The sequence below is a fragment of the Rhinoraja longicauda genome, chromosome 13 (assembly GCF_053455715.1).
Source record: "Rhinoraja longicauda isolate Sanriku21f chromosome 13, sRhiLon1.1, whole genome shotgun sequence".
Lineage (NCBI taxonomy): Eukaryota > Metazoa > Chordata > Chondrichthyes > Rajiformes > Arhynchobatidae > Rhinoraja > Rhinoraja longicauda.
The window spans coordinates 37,254,591-37,259,671 of NC_135965.1; the positions used below are offsets into that span (position 1 = coordinate 37,254,591).

General features: G+C 40.6%; 1 long non-coding RNA gene across 1 annotated transcript; it reads left to right on the plus strand.

Moving 5' to 3' along the window:
• The first annotated feature begins 310 nt into the window (after positions 1–310).
• On the plus strand, positions 311–3,671 carry LOC144599255 (uncharacterized). Its single transcript, XR_013547984.1, has 3 exons — positions 311–338; positions 1,043–1,098; positions 3,375–3,671. It is a non-coding gene; the product is annotated as an uncharacterized LOC144599255 (long non-coding RNA).
• Positions 3,672–5,081: the final 1,410 nt, after the last annotated feature.

Genomic DNA, 5,081 nt, shown 5'->3' on the forward strand with positions numbered 1-5,081 from the left:
TTCTGAGTCTGATTGTGCTCCAGCCTTGTCTTTAGCACTCCTATTGTGGACTGCAAGAAGATGTAAGTGCAGACTTCCCCATGTGCTTGCTGTAATTTTCATTTGTACAGAATATACAAATAAACTTACCCTGAGCTAAGATGGGTCACTAACTACTGCACTGAATTTGTTAACAATTATTTTTTAGTATTGTTCACAATAATTATGTTTTTGGTTTCTGAACTGCTTCACATAACATCTTCCTGCCAGCTAATGACATTTTTATGTTCTCCTTTTCACGTCATCAATAAATATTCATCATAATGTTTCGTAAAGATCGGAAAAAATATCACTCTAAGGTAAAGAGCAAATTTAACATATAATCCCTTTTATATGAAATGTTTGAGTTAAAATGCATTGGTACAAATTATTTTTGCAAGGTACTAGTAAGAAATCACCCAATGAACTTGTAGCCTTGTCCATTAGATAGATTCATAATGTAATCAAAGATCGACACAAAGTGCTGGAGTAACTCAGCGGGTCAGGCAGCATCTCTGGAGAAAAGGAATAGGTGACGTTTCGGGTTGAGACTCTTCTTCAGACTGAGAGTCGGGGGAGAAGGACACTAGAGGTATGAAAAGGTACAGAACAAAATAAGGGCCAGCACCGATGACCAAGGACAGGTGGAGCCAACCACATGATCCATTGTTGGTTGTGGAAGAGGTGATAATGAAGGGATACGAACAGTGAAACTACCAGGGCGACTAGGGTGGGGGAGGGATGGAGCGAGAGGGAATGGAAGGGGTTAGTTGAAATTAGAGAAATCACTAAACGGCTGGGTTGTAAGCTGCCCAAGCGAAATATGAGGTGGTGTTACTCTGAAAATGCTTAGTGTTGGGGAAATTGCAAAATCTTTAAATTCACTTGCAAACCAAATAGAAGGGCAGAGAAGAGGGTAATTAACAGACCTGATAGGAACATTGTGCATATTGATACATATTGGGATAGGCCATGACACATATTCTGCTCTTTTTAAAAAACGTAATTGTTTGATATTTTCTAGTTCCACAACTGCCTACATGGTCATGTACCGACTGATAGACACAAACAAGGAAGCAGGTATGATGATTTGTAGAATTCAACAGTAATTTCTTTATTTCAGCAAATCATTGACATATATACCCAATGCAATGGATTTATTAGGCTATGATAATTACAAATATCTTATTGCTGGATGCTTAAAATAGACTTTTGAGGCACAGCTGATTACCTTGTGCATATCATCAACCTTTGAACACTCTTTGAGCATTTATTTTGTAAAATTCTCCGAGGGCTTCCATAATAAGAGAGTCCAGTGTTTATCTTACTGGACACACTGCAGAGCTCAACAGGAGAAAGAAGATGTATGTTCATGGGCACCACGCTAATAGTTTCAGTAAACAGGAGGAGTAGATGGACGCATGCAGATTAGCACTAGTTTCAGCAGGTGAGATGGATGGGGAATAAAGTGGACTGCTTCCTTTCTGAATGCACAAGTCATTTTTGGATCTTCTTCACAAGAACAGAAAGCGCAGGAGGTAAGTACCTGTACTATAACAACATTCAAAAGGCATTTGGACAAGTGCATGGATAGGAAAGATTTAGAGGGATATATGTAGGCCAAATGTGGGCCGGTGGGATTAGTGTGGATGGGGCATCTTGGTCGGCAGGTGCAAGTTGGGCTGAAGCATTCATTTCAAGACGACTAGAAATTAAAACTAAGGATGTAATGCTGAGACTTTACATCCTTAAATGTGGTCAGCCCTCATTTGGAATATTGTGAGCTCATTCCATTGGAAGCAAGGTACTAGCATAGATAGAACATTAGCTGACTGGTATAAGGCAAAGAGTGGGAATAAAGGAGGCCTCCTCTGCTTGGCTGCCTGTGACTAGTGGTGTTGCACAGGGATCAGTGTTGGGTCTGCTACTTTTCATATATGTTAATATAATGATGATGGAATCTAATGGTTTTGTGGCCATGTTTGCGGATGATACGAAGATAGGTGGAGGGGCAGGTAGTGTAAAGAAAGCAGGGAGGCTGCAGAAGGACTTGAACAGGTTGGCAGAGTGGGCAAAGAAGTGGCAGAGGGAATACAGTGTAGCAAATTATATGATCATGCACTTCAATAGAAGGAATAAAGGTGTAGAGTATTTTCTATATGGGGAGAGGATTCAGAAATTAAAATGGCTAAAGGACTTGGGATTGCTGGTGCAGAATTCCCAGAAGGATAATTTGCAGGTTGTGTCTGTAAGGAAAACAAATGCAATGATCAAGGACTAGAATATAATAACAAGGATACAATGCTGAGGTTTTTTAAGGCATCGGTCAGACCACATTTGGAATATTGTGAGTAGTTTTGTGCCCCATTTTTAAGGAGAGATGCGCTGGTGATAGAGAGGGTCCAGAGGAGATTTATGAGAATGATCCTGGGGATGATTGGGTTAATGTATGAAACACGTTTGATGGCTCCAGGACTGCGCTCACTGGAGTTTAGAAGGGGGATCTATTGAAGCCTACCGAATAATGAAAGGCCTAGACAGAGTGGACCAGGAGAGGGTTTCCATTAATGGCAGACTTTGGGACCAGAAGGCACAGCTCAGAATAAAAGGACATGCCTTTAAAATGGAACCAGGAAGAATTTGGTTAGCCAGAGGATGGCGAATCTGTGGAATTCATTGCCGCAGACAGGTATGGAGGACATCATTGGGTATTTTTAAAGTGGAGATTGGTAGGTTTTGATTAGTAAGGGCTTTAGCGCAGAAACAGGCTCTTACCCCACCAAGTCCATGCCGACCAGCAATCATCCCGTACACTAGCACTATCCTACACACTATGGACAATGTACAACTTACAGAAGACAATTAACCTACAAACCTGTATGTCTTTGGAGTGTGGGTGAAAACCGGAGCACCCGGAGAAAACCCATGCGGTCACAGGGGGAACGTACAAACTCGATACAGACCCTTACCGTAGGTGAGGATCGAACCACGATCCCTGGCACTGTAAGGCAGCGACTCTACCATTGCCCCACTGTGCCGCCCTGGAGTCAAAGGTGACAGGGAGAAGGGAGGAGAATGCGGTTGAGAGGAAAAAATAGATCAGCCATGATCGAATGGCGGAGCAGAATTGAAGGGTCTAATTTTGCTCCTACATCTTATGATTATATAACAACAGGGGCGTTTAAGAGGCAGGGAAATGGAGAGACATGGATCACATGAAGGCTGTAGAGTTTAGTGTAACTTGGCATCATGTTCAGCATGAACTTTGTGGGGTGAGGACCTGAGACTATTCTGTACAGTTCCATGTTCTATGTAATTTATTTTAATTAATATTATTTATGTTTTCTTACTGGCAGAATCTGATGCCACAACACCCGAGCCGTGTCAGACACAAAAACCCATACAAGGGATACAGGAGTCAAAGCACAGTCAACTTTGATAATTACACTGGAATAGTTAAAGACAGCCGTAAGTCACGAATAGTGCGACAGGTGTGAAGTTAATTGTTCATGGTCTGAATTTCTTTTGATATTATCTGAAAACTCATTGGAATAATACGTAGTTGTAATGAACTGGCTGCAAATTCTTTTTTACAATTAAGATGAAGTATGGGTCTACTACCTGCAATAATGTTAATGTGGCAAAATTAATGTAAGGACTTTAACTGTTATAAAATGTTCTGTATTACTTAAGGACATCCATGGGAGATGGGTATTAGGCCTCGCCGATGAAAAATTATTTTCAAGCGAAACATAATGCAAATTAAGTGCACTCCTTTTGTAAGGAGGATATAGGTCACAATGTTTTTATTCCTGTTCCTAATCATGGATAATTTATCTATATGGTGCTTTCACAATGCTTTTTTTGTGCTTAAATGTTCTAAAATGTATTTTTAAAAATAAAAATATTTTTGCTCAGAAATGTTTTCAAATCTAATTTCATTAAGCTGGAAAGGGTGCAGGAAATATTCACAAGGATGTTACCGGGAGTGGAGGGTGTGATTTATAATGAGAGACAGTGCATGTTCTGGCTTTTTTTCCCTCCAGTGAAGTAAACTGAGGAGTGACCTTATCGAGGTACTAAATATAAAATCCTGAGGGGCATAGATATGGTGAATTGTTTTTTCCCCAGGGTAGCAGTATCTAAAACTAGAGGCATAGATTAAAATTGGGAGAGGAAAGTTTGAAATGGGTCCAGATGGGCAATTTTTTCACAGAGGGTGGAAGGTTTGTGGAACAAAATGCCAAAGGAAGTGGCAGAGTTGGGTTCAATTGCAACGTTTCAAAGACATTTGGCAGCTGCATGGACAGTAAAGGTTCTGAAGGACATGGGTTAAATGCAGGCGAATGGGATTAGCTCAGGTTGGCAGCTTGATTGTACGAACGTGATGGACTGAAGGGTCTGTTTCTATGCTGCATAGCTCTATGACACGAATGAAAACTAAATTATAATGGAAAATGTGAGATTCAAGATATGGACGGGAAAGTTAAAATTATCTCCTTGATCCTCCATGCATTTGTATCTCAATGTATGAGGACATTTGCATAGATAGAGTAGCAGCTTATACTTGGAAATATCCTCGTTAAGTAGATCCGAGCATACCTTGCACCATCCATTCGCCATACCTGTTAATGAAAATCAGCCTATGTTGAGAACGTACCTCAGATAGGTCTCCTTTAAGTCATTTACTTATCCAGCACTCCCTAGTGCATGCAACCCCACATTTCCACCTCCCAAGTGACCTCCGTCCCTCTCCCCAACTCATGAATTTAGTCCAGCAGAAGCCCCCCTCAGGCACCGACGGATAAAGATTGTACATTAATTCAATCAACTTATGCAAAACCACAAGCCAAAATTCACTGAGTTTCAAATAAGGAAATACTATTGACTTTCTGTTGCTTGATAACAATCTGCACAGAAACTAGTTTGTTAACAGTTCTGGTATGTGTATCTTCAAAAGTGCAACTAAAAATATCCACACCCGGTTAAAAAATGTTCCATTGTTATGTTAGGCATGTCTCATAGGAGTTACCTTCAGAACTGATTTGAAGTGGCAATTTTCC